The 24295-nt window shown below is 43.8% G+C and overlaps 1 protein-coding gene across 7 annotated transcripts in view; it reads left to right on the top strand.

The window, feature by feature from the left end:
• The window catches only part of LOC122928681 (CMP-N-acetylneuraminate-beta-galactosamide-alpha-2,3-sialyltransferase 4-like), a 200168-nt gene that overhangs the window by 49045 nt on the left and 126828 nt on the right, over positions 1 to 24295 (top strand). For 5 of the 7 annotated variants that reach the window (XM_044281778.1, XM_044281771.1, XM_044281776.1 and 2 more), the window contains exon 2: positions 1105 to 1533. The exons of 1 other annotated variant lie outside the window; for it this stretch is intronic. The gene's annotated coding sequence lies outside the window, so the exon portion shown is untranslated. Of the gene's footprint in view, positions 1 to 898; positions 997 to 1104; positions 1534 to 24295 lie in introns of those variants that run through there. One more of the 7 variants, XM_044281773.1, reaches the window with a different exon arrangement.

Here is a 24295-nt window from a genome sequence, read left to right as displayed (position 1 = left end):
AAGTTAACCTGACATAACCTGACATAACCTGTGTTCCCCTGGGGTCTCACCGCTATGCCAATCGACATCGATTACGCCTGCTAGTACAAGGTTTAGATCGGAATACTTGAACGAGAAGCGTCATTATTATGCGTGTACAGGAGGGCCTCATTTGGGGCCTGCACACCCCGTTTCCCCCCACCCCCCCCACCCCCCCCCCCCCCCCTCCTTCCCTATCCTAGTTTGGGTTTAGACCTGCCTAAGGTTGTTCTTAGTTAGCGGACATAGGGACGGATATGATCTGCACAACCTACACTTAGCTGATATCTATTGAATAAAGTTTTTTCTGCGCCTTTTGCACAGTCAGTCCTTCATTTGATAGCACTAGGTGGTATCTTACAATGTATAATGTAGCTTTACAAAGATTTGCGGGTTTTCACCAGAACTGTAAACTTCCAGATGATATACTCAGTGTACATTGTCATGTGTTCGCATGTATATGTTGCATTCATCTGCTTTGTATATGCATTCATGTGAGTTGCTGCTACCTTGTATGTGCAAAGGTGGTAAGGGGGCGGATCCCTCCACCCGTTTTTGTTATTGCTCAATAAAAAGAAATTTGACAAAGAATATAACTACTATAATATGGCCTCCCTTTTTACTTACAGACATTATATACGCTATTTATTGTGCCCCTTGACACTAAGCACTTGCAGGTTGTGTGCTCTGCACTTGTCTCCATCTTCTCATTGACAGTGACTCATTTGCCTGTCTAGTGTGAGATCACTTTGGCAGCAGATCGGGAGGTGGAGCAGAGTTGTGCCAGATTTTTTATCACAACATGAGTCTATTATTGCTGTCGTGTCACTGTCAGTAATAAGGGGGCCTCAGGATCTTGCAGCATAGAAATAATATTTGCGCTCATGCTCCATACATAGTCGATGATGAGGAATGATGAGACGTATTATATGGACATAGACGGCTCCTCTCCACTGTGATATGCAAAGAGAAGAAGAGGTGCTGTATATTAGATATAATATGCATAGTGGTAGTAGTCAGGCTGTTATCAATGCTCATATTACTATGTAATGTGTGATTTGTACTTATTCTGCATCTCTCCATCAGCTATACACGTGGTGGAAACTGATGTGAAAACATTTCCCAATGCAGTTCTATCTGGACCACGCTGGACCCTTCTAGAGAGCCAAGAGTCGTGCACCTGGATGTGGTAACCACTGACTGTCAAGGGTCTGTACATAAGAACCATTGCTTCATCAAGACTGGACCCTCTTAACTGTCGCACCCCCAAGGACAAGGACATTGGAACAAATGTCTGCAGCCAAGGACAGCACTGTCTGTAACTTGGATCCTGGAACCATTACAACTTCATAGCCACAGTCTTATAAAGTATCTGGAATTATAATACTGGGCCTAGTCACCATCAAGCCTCCATAATCACCTGTTAGTCAAAAAGCTAAGGAACTGTACCCTAGAACTTGTGCGTCATCATGGACCTGAACCTCAGGACCATCTCTCTATAAGGAACCAGTTAAGGTAATTACTGCTCTCGGGTTCTTCTTTGTAGACAATCCCGTTTTGTTAAAATGATCCTCCAATAATAAGGTGACAACGTGTCCTATTGTGTCATCTCCTGCAACCTATAGAGGAACCTAACAGTAAAGTGTATGTTCAGACCAGGGATGAGTCAAAATCTGTCTGAGTCAAAATCTGCCATATCCCACCGCTTCAGTTTCTGCTGTGGGTTTTCATTTTGTATGGTGCGGATCTGCTCTCTGTTTAACACATTCCTCTCTGCAGAAATCCCCGTCCACATGAACTGTGGTACAGCCTCCCATTGAAAACATTGGGAGGCGGTTTCAGTGTAGATTTGGCGCAGTTTTTAGCACCGAATGAATCGGTGCTAAAACCTTGGCCCATCATTTCTGAACATATCCTTAGGGGTACATTTATTAAGTGATATACTCCACAGCAGTGGTATATTAAAGTCGCAGATTTTGGCGCACTGCATTTTCGCTGCAAAATCTATGACTTTTGTCTGCTCATACGACTTTTCCAAAGTGGCGTAAAAAGAGGGCATGGTGTGGGCAGGCTGACAGGCCCTGCTCATTTATCATTTTCCTTGCTGGTTTTTGTCTTGGAAAATAGATGGTGTAAAGTTAAGTCTGTCGGAGAAAGCGCCAAACTTATGTAGAGGCCTGGGCCTAGGAATATTCCCCACTTCAAGGGCAGTGGTGATGGTAGGATACATGGCAGTCACTGACAACTAACTCAAAGGGAATCATCATGTGGGACAATGTGGCGACAATGATCTAGATCAGGGATCCCTAACCTTCTGCACTCAAGCTGCTGTGAAACTACAACTCCCAGCATGCACACTTACTCGGCTGTTCTTGTAACTTCTATAGAAATGAAAGCAGGATTTTGGGATTTGTAGTTTCAGAACAGCTGGAGTGCCGGAGGTTGCTGGTCCCTGCTCTAGATCAATGCATGAAGAATTTAGGAATATTTTCCAGCTGCACAAAGCATTATGGAAACCTCTGAGGCTGCGCCCGCTAAACATGACACAATCTATGGAACCACAGAGACTGATAGATGGACTGCCAGGGAATATAGACTAAATCGCAGAGTAGCAAACAAAATTCCCTTAAAACTTAAATTTTTTCATGATACCCCCAAGGATAAACTATCAATGTCCCTCCTTGACCCTACCTAGAGTGGAACACCCGCCCTGATAAGGTTGATCCCACTGCCTTCAAAACGATCCCTGGATGGTCCTAATAGACGTCTCAGGTGTACCTAAACAGATAGTTGTAGGATTGCCTGTGGGTATAGGGTGTCCAAGGAAGAATATAACCCTGTTTGACCCTACCGAGAGTGGAACACCCGCCCTGATAAGGTTGATCTCACTGCCTTCAAAACGATCCCTGGATGGTCCTAATGGACGTCTCAGGTGTACCTAAACAGATCGTTGTAGGATTGCCTGTGGGTATAGGGTGTCCAAGGAAGAATATAACCCTGTTTGACCCTACCTAGAGTGGAACACCCGCCCTGATAAGGTTGATCTCACTGCCTTCAAAACGATCCCTGGATGGTCCTAATGGACGTCTCAGGTGTACCTAAACAGATCGTTGTAGGATTGCCTGTGGGTATAGGGTGTCCAAGGAAGAATATAACCCTGTTTGACCCTACCGAGAGTGGAACACCTGCCCTGATAAGGTTGATCCCAATTCAGAGCTGTCAGAAAATTACCAGTCTAACCAATGACATTGTGTCTTTAAGTTAGTTTAGTGCTTACCCCCCCCTCCCACCTATGGGATTTTCATTATCTCTTAAACATACACTATTGTTGTTTAAAAATGGATATGTTGGCTGCCATATTGCCTTCAATACAATGTCATGTATTCCTTGTATCCTGACATATCTTTCAATAAAAAGAGATTTAATAAAAAAAAAGTTAGTTTAGTGCTCTCATTAAGAGAAGCAAAATATGAGTATTGCAGGTTTGATACCTTTTACATTTCAATCTTTTTGAGCAGCCACCTTGATATTTCACATTATGTTTAAGTATAAAGGTCGACCTCCTAGGGTTTCAATGAGAGCGACCAATTCGTTGACTTTTTTACATGTTGCCTGGATCTATGCGCCACGACATCCGCATTGGATGCTTCCAAACACGACGCGAGTATTTGCAATATCTTTCAGAATATATTCTGATGATAATTTGTGTAGTAACAGATAAACGAATAATAACAGTAAAAACTAACAACTACAACTGGCTGTCTCAGTGTGTGTATGTTAGAACATATAGTCAGGTCCAGAAATATTGGGACATCGACACAATTCTAAATTTTTTGGCTCTATACACCACCACAATGGATTTGAAATGAAACTAAGGCTCCATTCACACGTCCGCAAAATGGGTCTGCATCCTTTCCGCAATTTAGCGGAAACGGTGCGGACCCATTCATTCTCTATGGGGACGGAATGTGCTGTCCGCATCCACATTTGCGGATCCGCACTTCCGCATCCGTGCTTCCGTTTCCGCAAAAAAATAGAACATGTCCTATTCTTGTCCGCAATTGTGGACAAGAACAGGCATATTCTATTATGTCGGCAATGTGCGGTCCGCAAAATGCGGAACGCACATTGCCGCTTTCCGTGTTTTGCGGATCCGTGTCTCCGTGTATCCGCAAAACACATTGCGGACGTGTGAATGGAGCCTAACAAGATGTGCTTTAACGGCAGACTGTCAGCTTTCATTTGAGGGTATTTACATCCAAATCAGGTGAACGGTGTAGGAATTACAACAGTTTGCATATGTGCCTCCCACTTGTTAAGGGACCAAAAGTAATGGGACATAATAATAATCATAAATCAAACTTTCACTTTTTAATACTTGGCTGCAAATCCTTTGCAGCCAATTACAGCCTGAAGTCTGGAACGCATAGACATCACCAGACGCTGGGTTTCATCCCTGGTGATGCTCTGCCAGGCCTCTACTGCAGCTGTCTTCAGTTCCTGCTTGTTCTTGGGGCATTTTCCCTTCAGTTTTGTCTTCAGCAAGTGAAATGCATGCTCAATCGGATTCAGGTCAGGTGATTGACTTGGCCATTGCATAACATTCCACTTCTTTCCTTTGAAAACCTTTTGGGTTGCTTTTTCAGTATGCTTTGGGTCATTGGCCATCTGCACTGTGAAGCGTCCAATGAGTTCTGAAGCATTTGGCTGAATACAAGCAGATAATATTGCCCGAAACACTTCAGAATTCATCCTGCTGCTTTTGTCAGCAGTCACATCATTATTAAATACAAGAGAACCAGTTCCATTGGCAGCCATACATGCCCACGCCATGACACTACCACCACCATGCTTCACTGATGAGGTGGTATGCTTAGGATCATGAGCAGTTCCTTTCCTTCTCCATACTCTTCTCTTCCCATCACTCTGGTACAAGTTGATATTGGTCTCATCTGTCCATAGGATGTTGTTCCAGAACTGTGAAGGTTTTTTTAGATGTCGTTTGGCAAACTCTAATCTGGCCTTCCTGTTTTTGAGGCTCACCAATGGTTTACATCTTGTGGTAAACCCTCTGTATTCACTCTGGTGAAGTCTTCTCTTGATTGTTGACTTTGACACACATACACCTACCTCCTGGAGAGTGTTATTGATCTGGCCAACTGTTGTGAAGGGTGTTTTCTTCACCAGGGAAATAATTCTTCGGTCATCCACCACAGTTGTTTTCCGTGGTCTTCCGGGTCTTTTGGTGTTGCTGAGCTCACCGGTGCGTTCCGTCTTTTCAAGAATGTCTTTTCCTGTTTTTGAGGCTCACCAATGGCTCACCAATGGTTTACATCTTGTGGTAAACCCTCTGTATTCACTCTGGTGAAGTCTTCTCTTGATTGTTGACTTTGACACACATACACCTACCTCCTGGAGAGTGTTATTGATCTGGCCAACTGTTGTGAAGGGTGTTTTCTTCACCAGGGACCACAGTTGTTTTCCGTGGTCTTCCGGGTCTTTTGGTGTTGCTGAGCTCACCGGTGCGTTCCGTCTTTTCATGCTAATGTTTTTGCTATCTCTCTGATGTTTTTGTTTTGTTTTTCACCCTAATGATGGCTTGCTTCACTGATAGTGACAGCTCTTTGGATCTCATCTTGAGAGTTGACAGCAACAGATTCCAAATGCAAATAGCACACTTGAAATGAACTCTGGACCTTTTATCTGCTCATTGTAATTGGGATAATGAGGTAATAACACACACCTGGCCATGGAACAGCTGAGAAGCCAATTATCCCATTACTTTTGGTCCCTTAACAAGTGGGAGGCACATATGCAAACTGTTGTAATTCCTGCACCGTTCACCTGATTTGGATGTAAATACCCTCAAATTAAAGCACATCTTGTTAATTTCATTTCAAATCCATTGTTGTGGTGTATAGAGCCACAAATGTTAGAATTGTGTTGATGTCCCAATATTTATGGACCTGACTGTATCTGTATACCCAGTATCGGGTATTAAGGTTGGTACCTGTGATGTTTTTTCTAAGGTTCCCATATACTCTCTATTTTCTTCTTATTAATCATCTTATTCGAGATCATACTCTCGTATCGGCACATCATATTTAGGGTTCCATATACCTCCTCTGTTTTCGGTGGGTTTATTTGTTTCCAGTGACGAGTGATCTCCAACTTAGCACTTAATAGAATGTGACCCATGAGTGCCCTCTTCCAAGTTGCAAATTGGTGAATGTTTATAAAAAGTAATGCCAAGGCGGGTGTTGGTCTCACCTCACCCACGTTGTTGTCAGACATTAGTGTGAAAATCTCCTGCCAATACGTTAGCAGTTTGGGACAACTCCAAACATGTAGAACATGTAGGAGGGTGTCCGTCCGACCACAATGTATCCAGCAACACAATGGAGTGCCCGGGTATAATTTACTTAATCTATAGGGCGTAAAATACCTATGGAGCAGTGTTTTCACTCCTGCCTCATAATGCGTTGTGCATTTAAATGTGGTAGATAGATATGTCAAAGCTTTGACCCACTCCTCTTCTGTAAATTCTTGGTTCAAGTCATTTTCCCATGCAATTATTGAGGGTGTTATGACAAATGTGTTCTTATCCCCTAATATATTATATATCAATCTAGTAGGCTTGGTGGATAATGTGGGTGTCTGGAACAAATTAATTAGGTCTAGGTTAATCTTAGGGGGAGATAGTAGTATCTGGTTCAGGAAAAGCCGTATTCTTAAGTAATTATAAAATGCCCTGTTCGGAATCCTAAAAGTTGATTGAATCATTTCAAAGGATTTTATTATATTGCCCTCCACTAATTGTGAAAGGTCTCCGATTCCAGCCCCAAGCCATGCAGAGAAGCCTGCATCTTCAATAGCCCTTTCTAGTGCTGAAATAGTTAGCAGCTTTTTCGGTAGGGTTGTTAATTTTCCATGTACGGAGTGTATTGGAGTCCAAAGTTTGATGGCATGCTGCATCGTAAGCATAGATGTGGTCAGCGTCTCCCTTCTCCAGATGGAGCTGATCAAAAGATCTCTTAGGGCTCATGCACACGACCGTTGGTGTCCCGTGCCTGTGTTGTGAACCGCAAATTGCAGTCCGCAATGCACGGGCACCTTCCATGGGTCAGGCGCATGGGGATCGCAGACCCATTCACTTGAATGGGTCCGCGATCCCTCTGTTCTGCAAAAAGATAGAGCATGTTCCATCTTTTTGCGGTGCGGAGGCACAGAACAGAACCCCAGAAATCACTCCGTAGTGCTTCCGTTGTGTTCCGTGCTTCCGTTCCGCATCTCCGGATTTGCGGACCGGTGCCCGTGTATTGCGGATCCGCAAATGCAGTCCGCAATACGTGAACGGGACACCAATGGTCTTGTGCATGAGCCCTAAGAGAGCCTCTGCCCGCAACATGCCCCTTAATTCGAACCCAAGGAATACCGCTATCTCCCGTCCACCACTCTTTCACTCTGTTTCCGTATAATAATCCTTAATAGAGATGATAGGCCTGTGCCCCCCACTCTTTTCCTTTTGGTCAGTATATTGTGTGCTATTCTGTGTGACTTCTTGTTACAAATGTATCTAGTTAAGATAGATTGTGCTGTTTTGAAAAATGTGTGCGGGATTTGAATAGGTAAAGTGCGAAATAGATCAGCTTGGGAAGAGTTATCATTTGAAAGGAGACTACTCTTCCTACCCACGACATTTCCTTTAATGCAAATCCATTCAGGTCTGTCTCTAGGGTATGTAGTAAGGGTAAGTATTTTTTCTTATATAATAGTGAACATAGAGTCGTAAGCTGAACTCCCAGGTACGTGATGCTGGAGTTCTTCCAATCCAATTTGTACGTCGCCTTGAGGGTTTATAACTCATCGGCCCTCATTTGCATTGGCAGGGCTTGAGACTTGTTTTCATTAACTTTATAATATGACAAGTTACCAAAGTGAGAGATAATCTCCATAGCGTCATGTATGGATTGTCTCGGGTGTGTTAAGGTTATTATAATGTCACCTGCATACATTGCAATTTTGTATGTTTGTTGGCCAATAGTTATTCCCTCTATTGTTGTGTTGTTTCTGATATGTTGCGCCAAAGGTTCCAGGGTAAGAATAAAAATCAGTGGCGATAAGTGGCATCCCTGACGTGATCCATTTGTTATATTAAATCTGTGAAAAAGCACTCTGTTTGTATAGACTTGAGCAGACGGGTTTGTGTATAGGCTGGAAATGGAGTGTCTTATTTGGTCTTGGAAACCATTTGCATCCAACACAGAAAATGCATATGACCACCTGAGCCTATCAAAGGCCTTTTCGGCGTCTAAGGTTATGGTGAGGAGTGGGATATTCCTCACCTCTGCGTAATTAAAGATATTCAGTAGTAGTTGGGCAACCAGTCCAGTAAACTGCTAGCCCACATTGTTAGGCAGAGCCAGGCATCCCCCGCTATATTGCGCATCAAAGCAGTAGATGGACGGATACTTTCAGACCCACAGGCTATAGCAGATAGGTTTCAAGAATATTATAGAGAACTTTATGATTCCAGGGTAAATTATGAGATAGAGGGTGTCATGCACTACCTTGCAGATTTGGCATTTCCAACTTTGTCGCAGGAGGATATAGTCAGTTTGGAGGCTCCCATAACTCTCTTAGAAATACAGGAGTCCATTTCGCAGCTGGCGAGGGGTAAGGCCTCCGGTCCCGATGGACTACCTTTAGAGGTGTATATTAGAGGTGTATGGACTACCTTTAGAGGTGTCTTTTGCTTAAAATGTATAACGATGCCTTCAGGAATGGATGTTTTCCACCAACAATGTATGATGCAACCATAGTAGTGCTTTTGAAGCCTGGCAAGGAACCGGATGAATGCGGGTCATATCGTCCGATATCCTTGTTAAACATGGACTATAAGGTTATAGCAAAAATACTGGCTGTGCGATTGGGTAGAGTGGCCACCACCCTGGTGCACCCAGATCAATCTGGATTTATGCCTGGTAGGTCCACTACTGATAATATCAGGAGAGTGCAGGTGGTGACCCAGGTTGGTGTTCAGAGGCAGGAGAAATGGGCTCTGGCTTCATTAGACACAGCAAAGGCATTCGACTCGGTTGAATGGCCATATTTATTTCAGGTCCTTAGGAAATTTGGTTTTGGCCCTACATTCAGAAGGTGGGTGGAATTATTATATAAAAGTCCTAGGGCAGGTATATTGGTGAATGGGCTACTGTCAGACAGCTTTGACCTGAAGAGAGGAACTAGACAAGGCTGCCCCCTATCGCCGTTGCTATTTGCCCTGGCTATAAAGCCGCTGGCCATGCGCATAAGAGTAGACCCACACTATCATGGCATCCAAATAGGTGAACAAGAGGATAGGGTGGGGTTATATGCCGATGATATGGTGCTTTTCATGTCACAAACGGAGTCTACACTCCCCAGGGTGATTGCCACAATTGAATTATTCAGCCAGTTCTCGGGACTACGGATAAATTGGTCAAAATCGACTCTCTGTCCTTTATACCAGCTGGAAGATACGTTTGACCCAGGAGAACTGCCCATTGTGCAAAGTTATAAATATCTGGGTGTACATATCACCAAAAATGTCACGTCCTTCCATGTGCTGAATATTTAACCTTTACTGACGTATTGTAAGGAGAAATTCAGGATATGGCAGAACCTGCCTCTGTCTGCACCTGGGAGAATCAATTTGATAAAACTGATTGTCCTGCCAAAGTGCTTATATATTTTACAACATGCACCATACGCAGTTCCGAAAAAGTTCTTTCAGAACCTCACTTCGCTGATGTCACCCTTTATATGGGTCGCGAATAGGCCCAAGCTCTCGATAGTTAACCTGTCCCGGCTTAAAAAGGAAGGAGGCATGCCTTTACCTGATATATACTTAATTATTTAGCTGGACAATTGAGGAATATTAAGTCCTGGTTGTCACCGGGAGGTGATTTATGTAGACAAGAGAGACAGCTGGCTGACTACCTGGGCATTTCCAACTTATGGCCGGTACTGGAGCAACCTGGTCTATTCTCACGTAAACTGCTACCGATTCATAGGGTGGCCATTCAGGTCTGGAAGGCTAGTAGGAAGCTACATGACATTGGAGCAGATTTGCTGGAAACCCCGATTTGGGATAACCCCATGTTCCCTGATTTACTGGTATTACAAGATAAGGCGTTCTGGAAGGAGCATGGGGTTGTCACATTGGGCTATCTCTACAGAAATAATGTATTCAATGATTATGAGTCCATGAGTCACAGGCACGAGCTACCTAGACAGGCCTTTTATAGATTCCTACAGTTGAGGCACGCCATGCAAACTCATTATAGGGATACCCCAATCTTACTGTCCAATTTTCCAATGATTGGAGTTATTCGTTCACAGGGACCACGAGGTTTCATTTCAACACTGTATAACCATCTATTAGACGTTAAGCTGAAGGGCACCCCGATTTAGGCACTCAGTAAATGGAAGGCTAAAATTCCAGATTTAACTAATGAAGATGAGGTGGATATTCTAGAATCCCCCACGTTAGTGTCACCTGCCATGAATAATACGTTTATTCAAGTTTGCATAATACACCAGAGCTACTTGACCCCGCTGAGGCTAAACAGAATGGGCAGACTTACCCACTCAGAGTGTCACAGGTGTGCGTCAGTGGATGCTGACTTCTGGCACCTTATATGGGAATGCCCTTACGTACATGCATTTTGGGGAAGGGTGGTCAAACTACTCACGGATTTATTGGGATATGAAGTACCGCTGCATCCGAAGTTCTGTCTCTTTGGGATAATGGATGATACTATGTTTTCACACCATATTAGGATATTCCTGAGGGAAGTACTATTCTTGGCGCGGAAGGCGATTGCCATGAGGTGGATGGGTGATAGACCACCCACCTTAACACAATGGAAGCAATTAGTCAATGTCATTATACCATATGAAAATATAGTATTTAAAATACTATATTAAATACTATATAGTATAGTAAATAGTATATAGTATTTAAAATAGGGGTTGTGTATCTAAATTTCAAAAGGTATGGGGGACTTGGTGTACTTCCCCGAGTACTGCTTATTCTGCACATAGATTATCTGAGGCCTTAAGGGCGGAACACGTAAAGTTGCAGTGACTAAGTGGTGTAGGGGGGAACAGAATTCACTGGAGTAGATAAAACAGGGACAAACCTGCAATGTATATGTGATTTTGTTTGTTCTGGTGGAAAGGACCTTCAGCTTGATGTAATGAGGCACAGTAACGATACAGCACAGAAGTTTATTGTTAACTGTTATTTTATTATTTTGTTTCTTTTATTTACCAGTATAATGCACATGTCATATGTATGTATATACAGGATAACAATACTGTATTATTACTGCTGGATTTTGTACTAAGATTGTCATTACTTCTGGCTTTGTGTATTCAATAAAACGAATAAAAATAAAAAAAGATATTCAGTAGTCTTCTAGTGTTGTCTGCAGCTTGGTGTCCTTTAACAAAGCCTGTTTGGTCCACCTTAACGAGTGAAGGCAGTATGGGTGCTAGTCGGTTTGCAATCAATTTGGAGAATATTATTACATCTGCATTAAGCAGAGATATGGGTCTGAAGTTTTGTGGGACATTATATGGTTTGCCGGGCTTTGGGAGTGTTATTATGAGTGCCGTTTGCTTCTCAGTTGGCAAGGGTATTCCTTTGGCCACTCTTTGATATATGGAGGTCAAATGGTGCAAGAGTATTGTAAGAAATTGTTAGTATTATTCTCCAGACAGGCCATCTGGACCTAGGGATTTTCCTACCGGTAAAGACTTAATCACTATCTCTATCTCTTTCTCAGTGATAGGGTTATTATGCTTGGCTAATTGGGTGTCGGAAAGAAAGGGCAAATTTGCGTTCAACAAAAAATCTTGTACCATTGTAGAATAGGAGTATGGTAATGAAATTTGGTCCTTTAAATTATAAAGTTTCTCATAATATATCCTAAATTGGTCCACTATATCTCTGGAGCCTGTCAGCTTCCCTTGGGTATGTGGGTGTAATATATGAGGAATTTGAGATATGGTGCATGGTTTTTAGCTTAGATGCTAGGAGTTTTCCTGCTTTATTTCCCTGTATATAGTATCTAGCTTTTGTGCAAGATAAGGCTTCCTGATAATCAGAAGATTCCTCAGCCTTTCTCTCTCTAATACGATCTCTGCTGAACACTTTTTGGTTGGTTGTTGTTTATTAGCCTGCTCTAAGAATGCCAACCTGGTTAGGACCTCCTCTACAGTTTTTCCTCTTTCTTTTTTTTCTCTTGATGACCTATTTTCATCATTATCCCTCTAATGCAAGCTTTATGCGCCTGCCAGACAATATATGGACCTGTGACAGAGTCGGTATTGATCTTGAAATATTCTTCCAAGGCCTCTGCTATTTCTTGGGAGTATTTCTTATGGCTCATTATGAAGGTATTATTCCTCCATACTGGAGCTCTTTGTGTCTAAGATTGTTCCCTTATGGACAATGTTATTGGTGCATGGTCCGACCATTGTATGTGGCCTATTGTGGTGGACGTTGAGTGAAATAGCGTTTTGGTTTCCGTTTGTGAGATCCGTTCACGTATCTCACAAGCGGTCCAAAACAAATCAGTTTTGCCCCTTACCGCATTCTGAATGGATAAGGATCCGCTCAGAATGCATCAGTTTGGCTCAGTTCCACCTCCATTCCGCTTTGGAGGCGGACACCAAAACACTGCAAAACATCCGACGAAACTGAGCCAAACGGATCCGTCCTGACACACAATGTAAGTCAATGGGGACAGATCCGTTTTCACTGACACAATATGGCACAATAGAAAACGGATCCGTCCCCCATTGACTTTTAATGGTGTTCAAGACAGATCCATTTTGACTATGTTAAAGGGGTTCTGCAGTTTGTTTTAACTGATGATCTATCCTCGAAACCCGGGACCCCCCGCCGATCAGCTGTTTGAGAAAGCAGTGGCGCTCCGCAGCCTTCTCACTGTTTACCGCGGGCCCAGTGATGTCACGACTAGTATAACTGTCCTGGGCGCGGCTAAGCTCCGTTCACTTGAATGGAGCTTAGCCCCGCCCAGGCCAGTTGATACAAGTTGTGATGTCACTGGCCCTGCGGTAAACAGTGAGAAGGCCGCGGCGCTGCTGGAGCGCCGCTGCCTTCTCAAACAGTTGATCGATGAGAGTCCCGGGTGTCGGACCCCCTCCGATCAGAAGCTGATGATCTATCCAGAGGATAGATCATCAGTAAAAACAAACTGTAGAACCCCTTTAAAGATAATACAAACGGATCCATTCTGAATGGATGCATGCGGTTGTAATTTCTGAACGGATGTGTTTTATTTCCGAGCTTGGAAAGTACCCTTTTAGTAGCTATCATCAGCAAAAATGTCCCCTTTATATTATAAAAATAGAATCTGCGGGAATCGAGATTTTACTGTGTTTTTGTCGCTATATGCCGGAATTTATTTAATTAAATGGTCACATATCCCGGCTGCTCAGCCAACCTCCTCCGGGTCACTGGCCCTTTAAATGTCCGATACTGTGAATAATAGGTCTAGGCGCTGCTAGTGTAGGCTAGAGCCTACAAGAATTGTTCTCCCAGGGGTATATATAAAAGAAGAGTGTCCGTAAGAGAACTCTGTATGCCAGTTAGGAGGTATGGCCGTTGTGTTAATGGCTGTGTTATCTGGTATGCACACGGGCCTCCAATGATACAACCACTGAGCGTTATTGCAGTAGTGGGGGTGATAATCGTGACCGGGCTTAGTCTTCTGCACCTTGCGCGCTCTGGTCTCCCCTTGCCAAGCTTCGCTCCTATATAACAGCAGCTGTGTGTGCTTCCAACCACGCCAGCTGGACCCGCTCACCTCGCATCCACTCGTGGCCCACCTCTGAGCTCCCCCGACGGTTCCCCCGGATTGGGACAGGTCCTAGCTCCAGAGGCTGTATTTCTGGGTGAGGTGTTTTCAGGCTCTGACGAACCCGCCGGATACTGCTGGCAATTGAGGCCGAGGCTTCGGTCTGGTGGTAGGCCGCAACCTTTCTTTGTGTTGAACCCGCTGCCGAGAAGGGTGGATAGCCGCTAGGCAGGTCCCCAACTATAATCTCTGGGGGTCTTCAGTGAAGAATGGGCACTGGATATCCTTAGATTAGGGCTTGTGTAGAGGAGCAGAGTGTCCTGCGTCCATTCACTAGCGCGCCAAGCCACGGCCATCAGGTTTGATACCTTTTAATGGCTAACAAAAATAGCTTTCGAGACATCACCAGTCCCTTCATCAGGCATATTGTGTCTTTAAATCATTGACTGTGAGCCTGTGAAATGACTCAGGTTCTTGAGGTTGTGAGTAAAGTCAGTAATATTATTCATTTTATGTACCGTATCTTGCGATATACAATTTCAGATATATCTCATGCTTTTGTAAAAAACGTGTCAGGAGTCAGCCAGCATTTTGCCTCTTGCCATCAGGGCAATATTGCTGGCATGAAAGTTCAGGGCATTGAACGAGTAAATTTCCTAAACGGGGCGGAGACCATAGGAAAGCTCTACTCAATAGAGAAGCTTATTGGATTTTTAGATTTCAGTCCTGTATACCATTGGGCCTTAATCATAGACAAGATTTAATATTGCACTATTAGATGTATCCTCTTCTCTTGTCCTTTTAGGAACAGTTCTTGCATGGAAGGAAGAGAAAAGAGAAGATTAAAAAAAAAAATTTCTCTTTCTCTCTTCTTCTCATGCAGTTCTGTTCCTGTGTCTCAGTGGTATATGCTGTGGGTGGGGTGAAAGCAGTCTAATTGCCAATTAATAATCCACAGCTGAATCACTGCTTTTACTTTTATATAAGATTTGTCAGTCTTATGAGTCATGAGGAAGGATCTTTAATATTTGTTGATCCGAAACATGTTGATGAAATGAGCCTGATGTTTCGTGAAGCAGGACAATGCGAGGTGAAGCAGGACAATCTACTTTTTTCGCTATTTCTCAGCCTTGGTTTCGGTTCTGTGTCCGTGCTCCTCGGTGGTGTATGGTGAGGTGAGCTCCAACTTGGTGTTTTTAGGGTTTCCCCTTATATTATTTTTAATCTGTAACTCAGTATAAGGCCCCATGCACACGGCCGTTGTTCACGGCCGTGTGCGGGCCGTGGAACCGCGGCCTGGATCCCTTCCTGTGAGCTGGAGCGCACGGCGTCACTGGTTGCTATGACGCCGTGCGCCCCCTGCTGCCGGCACAGTACAGTAATACACTGGTATAGATCATACCAGTGTAGTACTGTATTGCGGCGGCAGCAGGGAGCGCACGGCGTCATAGCAACCAGTGACGCCGTGCGCTCCAGCTCACAGGAAGGGATCCAGGCCGCGGTTCCACGGCCCGCACACGGCCGTGAACAACGGCCGTGTGCATGGGGCCTAAGGGTCCATTCACACGTCCGTATGTGTTTTGTGGATCTGCAAATTGCGGATCCGCAAAACACGGACACCGCACATCGCCGACACTCTCATAGAAAATGCCTTTTCTTGTCTGCAATTGTGGACAAGAATAGGACATGTTCTAATTTTTTTGCGGAATGGAAGTGCGGACCCGCAAATACGGATGCGGACAGTATATTCAGGCCTTTTATTGAAAATAAATGGGTCCGCACCTGTTCCGCAAAATTGCGGAACGGATGCGGACCCATTTTGCTGACATGTGAATGGACCCTAAATAAGCAAGCTAGAGGTAATGAAATTAATAAGATGATGAGTCTGTAAACAGGCAGGCTGATTGAGATTGTGTGAAAATGCACTGAGAACTAGTGATCATAGATATCCGGTGACTATAAAATGTAGATCATAGATGACCGGTAACTATAAAATGTAGATCATACATATCTAGTGACCTTACAGTGTAGATCATAGATATCTGGTGACTTTACAGTGTAGATCATAGATATCTGGTGACTATAAACTGTAGATCTTAGATATCTGGTGGGTGAATTTACAGTCGTTACAGTGTAGATCATAGATATCTGTTGACTCTGCAGTGAAGTGTAGATCTTTGGCAGGGGATGACTGGGAACCTAAAGTGGCCATGGAAAAAAAAAAACGTAAAAGTGGCCCTAATGCTGTAGGTGGGTTCAGATTGACAGAAAGTGGGGCAGCACAAGTAGATGGAGACAATACAAGTCGGCAGGGTCAGTAATACCCTAGTGCAGCCAGAATACCATCCCACAGAACCAAATATCACAGTGCAGCACAAAATTCCTCCCCAGAAGCTGTCCCTCTGGGGTGACCATCAATAGCTTCCACGTTCTGTCCTGTCTCTAATATGGTGCAGGGTGATTAGAAGGTGAAATGTGGGTCACAACCCCAAGCCAACCCTACCTTCAGCATGCTGCCTGGACTTCCTCTAATAATGACCCCAGTAGTATGTACCTAGCCAGCGACGGTGAGGAGTGCTCAGGTGGCCAAATGGACATCAGCCCACTGAGAAAATTCCCTGTAGGGTCTATGGCCAGTCCACCTGTGATCTTTGATGACAATACAATGGCTTGGATTATTTTGTGTCTGCAGCAGCCTCATGTAATATAATCTGTATGTACCGCTCTAAGAGTTTTCCTCTCCAACTTTGTATATAATTCAGTCTCATGCACACTGCCAGTACCATTTTACATGATTACACGGCAGGAAGATGCCAGCGCCGGCTCACTCCCACACACAGCCCGGCTGGCATAACACGATGTCCTGTATTTTCAATCTAACCAAAGCCCAAGTTAGGAAATATTACTGATGGAGACTTTCCAAACTGTCTGCGCTTTCAGTGCCTTAAACGTCACTGCGCCATCTTTCATTACTGAGGGCAAAATCATCCAAGGAGCAGCTTTACCCCAAGATCAACTCCTGTCTGCAACTGAAAAGCAGAGAAAATTGGGAAAAATGAAGCAGAGCTCTAGATGTGATATAGCCAAGCTCACCTCCAAGGACTATAACTTCAAAGTTAAGACCAGAAGAGGTACACCCTACCTCCAACCTCATCACTGCTATTTGGGTGTGGTCCCAGCATTGTAAATCCTCTTTTTATTAAAAGCTATATGCATTTTTTATATTCTGTTAAAATTTCAATGGAATTAATTTTCCATGAAACATCAGGGAACTGAGCAATGGAATTTGGGTGGTGTTAGTTTTATAATGTTACAGACAGTCCAGACTGGTGAGGCACCAGCTTATCAGGATTATTCATTCAGTGCAGTTATCAGAGGTACCTGTAGGTGGCAGTGTTTCTGCATTGATTCTTGTAGGATTTGATTAATGACTGTTCCTTGTACCCAGGCATGCAGGATATGCCGTAACTTTCAGCCATTCCTGTTGATCTGTCCTTGTTATTGCATTTTATACGGATGATTATTCAGGGGGAAATCACCGTCTTTATTCATAAGTGAATATTTATCACCAGTGACGTATATATTGTTTATGACTAAAAGGAAAAAACTGCAAATAATATTTTATGACCACAGTTGCAGTAAAATGTTGCAATCATGATCTCTGATCTATTGCATTTGGTTTCAACCATTCCAACCCTTTGAACAAGCTGTACGTACTAGATCTGTAACGCCTGTAAGTAGGGACAGACAAGGATGGTGAGCCCTAACCGAGAACCCAGCCCACCTTTACTACCTACTTGCGGTATAAGACCTACTTGGCAGAACCGCAACTTGACGACGGTCCCTACTCCAAATAAGTGCAGAGACAAAAAATTATCAGCAGGCAAACAAACATCAAAGCTGAGTCGTACGGTAATGGGTTTGAATCAGATGGGCTACGCAGTACCAAACAAGAGACAGAGAGCGGTCAGAAGACAACGGCGGTCAGAAGCACAGAGGAATCAGTACGCAAATGCAGGAACACGGAACAATGAACCTAGCTAGTGAGCCAAATAAGACTTTCACTGGAAATGGTGTATTGGAAAGAAAGGATTAAAATGGAGCGCTGAGTCCCTGGATCAGAACCTGATGGGTCTATTACTCGGTGCTCCATTAGTCGGAAACACTAGTACACAGTAATAGAGCAGCAGAGCTAATCAGCCCACTGCTAATCTCCCCCACTTTTGAACGGAGCTATGCTTCCTGTTCCATTCAAAATTCCAGTTCCAGCTCTGAGGAATGGCAGTAAGCAGCTGATTGGTGAGGGTGTGGTGGTCTGACCCTCACTGATCGGATATTAATGACTTTTCCTGAGGATAGGTCATCAATATCAGGAGCCTTGAAAACCCCTTTAAATATGAATGGCCCTATAAGCATATGACCTTGACATACCCAGCTGTATGACCCTGATGTCATAATCCGTGTCACCCACGGTCGTACGATATCATTTTTGGCTATGGATCCCAAATGTTTCCCTGAAATAGGGTTGTTTCGATACCAAAATTTTGATTCGGTTTCGTTACCATAAAAAAGTATTGTGATACTCGATACCATTCGATACCACGCTAAAAAAATAAAAGGCCAAAAAAAGCCACGTGCATGCCGCATTTTATGGAACGTCCGGACCATAATAGAACAGTCCTAACCTATTTTTGGGGGGACAAGGTGACAAAATAAATAAATGGTGAATCGCACAGTTTTTCTTTTCTTTATTTTTCTTTAACAGTGTTCACCGCATAAGAGAGATTTTTTTTATATTTTGGACTTTCCGGACGTGGCGATATGTAATATTTTATCTATTGTTTATATATTTTATATACAGCACAGACCAAAAGTTTGGACACACCTTCTCATTCAAAGAGTTTTCTTTATTTTCATGACTAGGAAAATTGTAGATTAACACTGAAGGCATCAACACTATGAATTAACACATGTGGAATTATATACATAACAAAAAAGTGTGAAACAACAGAAAATATGTCATATTCTAGGTTCTTCAAAGTAGCCACCTTTTGCTTTGATTACTGCTTTGCACACTCTTGGCATTCTCTTGATGAGCTTCAAGAGGTAGTCATCTGAAATGGTTTTCACTTCACAGGTGTGCTCTGTCAGGTTTAATAAGTGGGATTTATTGCCTTATAAATGGGGTTGGGACCATCAGTTGCATTGTGGAGAAGTCAGGTGGATACACAGCTGATAGTCCTACTGCATAGACTGTTTAGAATCTGTATTATGGCAAGAAAAAAACAGCTAAGTAAAGAAAAATGAGTGGCCATCATTACTTTACTTTAAGCAATGAAGGTCAGTCAGTCTGAAAAATTGGGAAAACTTTGAAAGTGTCCCCAAGTGCAGTCACAAAAACCATCAAGCGCTACAAAGAAACTGGCTCACATGCGGACCGCCCCAGGAAAGGAAGACCAAGAGTCACCTCTGCTGCGGCGGATAAGTTCATCCGAGTCACCAGCCTCAGAAATCGCAGGTTAACAGCAGCTCAGATTAGAGGCCAGGTCAATGCCACACAGAGTTCTAGCAGCAGACACATCTCTAGAACAACTGTTAAGAGGAGACTGTGTGAATCAGGCCTTCATGGTAGAATATCTGCTAGGAAACCACTGCTAAGGACAGTTAACAAGCAGAAGAGACTTGTTTGGGCTAAAGAACACAAGGAATGGACATTAGACCAGTGGAAATCTGTGCTTTGGTCTGATGAGTCCAAATTTGAGATCTTTGATTCCAACCACCGTGTCTTTGTGTGACGCAGAAAAGGTGAACGGATAGACTCTACATGCCTGGTTCCCACCGTGAAGAATGGAGGAGGAGGTGTGATGGTGTGGGGGTGCTTTGCTGGTGACACTGTTGGAGATTTATTCAAAATTGAAGGCATACTGAACCAGCATGGCTACCACAGCATCTTGCAGCAGCATGCTATTCCATCCGGTTTGCGTTTAGTTGGACCATCATTTATTTTTCAACAGGGCAATGACCCCAAACACACCTCCAGGCTGTGTAAGGGCTATTTGACCATGAAGGAGAGTGATGGGGTGCTGCGCCTGATTACCTGACCTCCACAGTCACCGGACCTGAACCGAATCGAGATGGTTTGGGGTGAGCTGGACCGCAGAGTGAAGGCAAAAGGGCCAACAAGTGCTAAGCATCTCTGGGAACTCCTTCAAGACTGTTGGAAGACCATTTCAGGTGACTACCTCTTGAAGCTGATCAAGAGAATGCCAAGAGTGTGCAAAGCAGTAATCAAAGCAAAAGGTGGCTACTTTGAAGAACCTAGAATATGACATATTTTCAGTTGTTTCACACTTTTATGTTATGTATATAATTCCACATGTGTTAATTCATAGTTTTGATGCCTTCAGTGTGAATCTACAATTTTCATAGTCCATTTGAATATGGAATCTGGACACCGTGTAAATTGGATGGACTTGTAGAAATATACTCATATAATCACTGCTCTGAGTATCACATATGGGCGTATATTGGTGGATTCTTATTGATCTTTATTGACGTTTTTATTTTTATTTTTTATTGATTTTTATTGTCTTTCATAGATTCATTTGATGTATTCAGCTTAAATAAATTGATTCTTGGAGTGAGTCTGAAATTGGAGTGCCAACCCCCATTCAAATTTATTTATTCACTTTTGTTCTATTGGGAGAGGGTGAGTCCCAGAGGTCAGTGCACCCTTTCCATATAGTGTATGGGAGAGCCATCCAACTCTATACAGTATATAATAAAATTATATGTTACCCGAGAGTGCAGTTGATATGCAGAGTCTAAGGGAAGTCAGCTCTAAAGTTCATTCTGATCATTGGGATTTTTCTCTTGGAGTCTCTCCTTTCTTTCCTTGTTTCTCTGTGTTCTGTGTTTTCTGTTGCTCCCTGTTGTTGTTCCTTGTTGTTCTCCTTTTCCCTTCATGTGTGTGTGGTTTATGATCACAAACTTATCAGTTAGACACACCTTCCTAACTTGGAGTTTTCCAATCATTGTCGGTTAGGTGTGTACATATGATAATGACTGTGATGTCACTGTATCACCCAGAATGCATTTCGGCTGTTGGTGCAATGTTACCTATTCATACCTGGGTGGCACTATTGCATAAGCTATTAGCATCATCACTATTAAGGGTTAACTGTCCAGGTCTGATTTCTCTTACATTCTATACACATAACCATTTTGACCAATTAAGGCATAGACTTTGTGATACCATTTAGACTTTTCCCATACTCTCAAATTTATGTACCGATAAGAATATAATGGACCTTGTACTCTCACAGACATGTGTGTCTCCTGTCCCTTCAACGGGTGATTTATTGTTAGTTAGAATAACACCATCTTCCCTGAACGAGGACTCATTAACACAGTCTACACTTTAAATTCTTCTCATCATGCTTTAAGAGTGTATGCTTTCCTAGTGTCACGGACGGTGTACAGGAAACAAGGCAAAGCAACATGTATAAATGACTCGCTGGATCCAAAAGCTAAGGAACCAAGGGAGACCCCTGCAGAAGACCTGGCACTTTGCCTGGCTGCTCAGCCTATGCAAAGATCCTAATGGTGGAGGTTTGCATATCCACGAACCTTGACTATAAAGCCCTGAGCACCCTACAATAGTGAGGGGACACGACCACCGGCTCCCTACACAAGATACGGAGGGAGTCAGGGTCACCTAGGATCCAGCAAACAGTAAATAACAGATAACGGTACAACACTTAGCTTTGTAGCAGACAGGAGAACAAGGTCAGCATGCACACACACTCCAGGAAGAAGTATAAGCCGCCCAGAAAAGCATTCTGGGGAGGAATTTAAAGGGAAGCAATTAGTCCAACACATGACAGCTGAGAGAGGCTAACGAGAGGAGGAACTGAATACCACAACACAGAAACTCAAGGAGGAGGTTCTGAAAGGCCTCTGTCAGAGCTTCTCAGCTGTCTGGGTGTGACAGTACCCCTCCCTCTACGAGTGGACTCCGGACACCCAGAACCCACCTTCTCAGGATGGGACCTATGGAAAGCCCTGATGAGACGAGAGGCCTTAATGTCCGTCACTGGGACCCACATCCTCTCCTCAGGACCATACCCCTCCCAATGAACAAGGTACTGAAGAGAACCGCGGACAAGACGAGAATCCACAATCCTAGAGACCTGAAATTCAAGATTCCCATCAACCATAATCGGAGGAGGAGGCAAAGGCGAGGGTACAATGGGTTGAACATAAGGTTTCAATAAGGACTTATGAAAAACATTATGGATCTTCCAAGTCTGAGGAAGATCAAGATGGTATGCAACAGGATTGATGACAGACAGGATTTCGTAAGGCCCAATAAACCTAGGACCCAACTTCCAGGAGGGAACCTTCAATTTGATATTCTTGGTAGACAACCACACCAGATCACCAACATTCAGGTCCGGACCAAGCACACGTCTCTTATCTGCCACACGCTTATATCTCTCACTCATGCTCTTTAGATTATCCTGAATCTTTTGCCAAATAGATGACAAAGACGAGGAAAATCTGTCCACATCAGGTAAACCAGAAGACCCCTCTCCTGAGAAAGTCCCAAACTGCGGATGAAACCCATATGCACCAAAAAATGTTGACTTATCAGAGGACTCCTGACGACGGTTATTTAAAGCAAACTCAGCAAGGGACAAAAAAGAACACCAATCCTCTTGATTCTCCGCCACAAAACAGCGCAGATATGTCTCCAGATTCTGATTGACGCGCTCTGTCTGGCCATTCGACTGCGGGTGGAAAGCAGAAGAGAATGACAACCGAACCCCCAAGCGAGAACAGAAAGCCTTTCAGAATCTGGAAACAAACTGAGTACCCCTATCAGAGAATGTCTGAAGGAATACCGTGCAATTTGACAATGTGATCAATAAATGCCTGCGCCAGCGTCTTAGCATTGGGCAAACCAGGAAAAGGGATGAAATGCACCATTTTGCTAAAACGGTCCACCACCACCAGAATCACAGTCTTCCCCGAGGAACGAGGCAGGTCCGTTATGAAGTCCATGGACAGATGTGTCCAAGGATGGGAAGGAATGGGTAAGGGAAGGAGAGGACCTGATGGCCGTGAATGAGGGACTTTGGCACGAGCGCAAGTCTCGCAGGCTGCCACAAAACCCTCAACCGACTTAAGAAGCGCAGGCCACCAGAATCTCTGAGCGATGAGATCCAGTGTGTCTCTTACGCCCGGGTGCCCAGCAAGGACCGTATCGTGGTGTTCTTTAAAAATCTTGTGTCTTAAAGCGAGAGGCACAAACAACCTCCCAGGAGGACAAAGATCAGGAGCCTCTGACTGGGCTGCCTGCACCTCTGCCTCCAATTCAGGAAAAAGAGCAGAGACCACCACACCTTCAGTCAAAATGGGACCCGGGTCTTCAAAATTCCCACCTCCCGGAAAACAACGTGACAGGGCATCTGCCTTCACATTCTTAACTCCAGGGCGGAACGTGACAACAAAATTAAACCTAGAAAAGAACAAAGACCATCTGGCCTGTCTCGGGTTCAGACGCTTGGCTGACTCCAAGTAGGCCAGATTTTTATGGTCAGTAAATACGGTAATAGGGTGTCTGGCTCCCTCTAGCCAATGGCGCCATTCCTCAAAAGCCAACTTGATGGCCAACAATTCCCTATCTCCCACATCGTAATTTCTCTCTGCGGAGGAGAGTTTTCTTGAGAAAAAGGCACACGGTCGCCAATTGGCAGGAGAGGAACCCTGAGACAAGACCGCCCCCACACCCACCTCAGAAGCATCAACCTCAACTATGAAGGGTAAAGAAACATCAGGTTGCACCAAGATGGGAGCGGAAGCAAAACTCTCCTTGATATCAGAAAAAGCCTTACGCGCCTCTACTGATCAAGAAGAAAAATCTACCCCATTTCTGGTCATATCAGTGAGTGGTTTAACAATAGAAGAATAATTCAAAATGAACTTCCTGTAATAATTGGCAAAGCCCAAAAAACGCATCAGCGCCTTCTGATTCTCAGGAAGCTCCCACTCAAGCACAGCGCGGACCTTCTCGGGGTCCATGCGAAAACCAGAGGCGGAGAGAAGAAACCCCAGAAAGTGAATTTCTGGAACCGCAAACACACATTTTTCCAGTTTTGCATATAATTTATTCTCCCGCAGGATGAGCAAGACCTGACGTAAATGTTCCTTATGAGTTTTGAAATCAGGAGAAAAAATCAAAATGTCATCCAAATACACCAATACAAATTTTCCCATCAAAATTTTCCCATCAAATGATAAAAAATGCTGTTCACGAAATGCTGAAAAACGGCTGGGGCATTCATCAAACCAAAAGGCATAACCAAATTTTCAAAATGGCCCTCAGGGGTATTGAAGGC

Source organism: Bufo gargarizans, chromosome 2 (genome assembly GCF_014858855.1).
Source record: "Bufo gargarizans isolate SCDJY-AF-19 chromosome 2, ASM1485885v1, whole genome shotgun sequence".
In the NCBI taxonomy this organism is placed as follows: domain Eukaryota; kingdom Metazoa; phylum Chordata; class Amphibia; order Anura; family Bufonidae; genus Bufo; species Bufo gargarizans.
The sequence above is the reverse complement of the archived record's forward strand: the minus strand, read 5'-3'. Positions and strand labels throughout refer to the sequence as shown.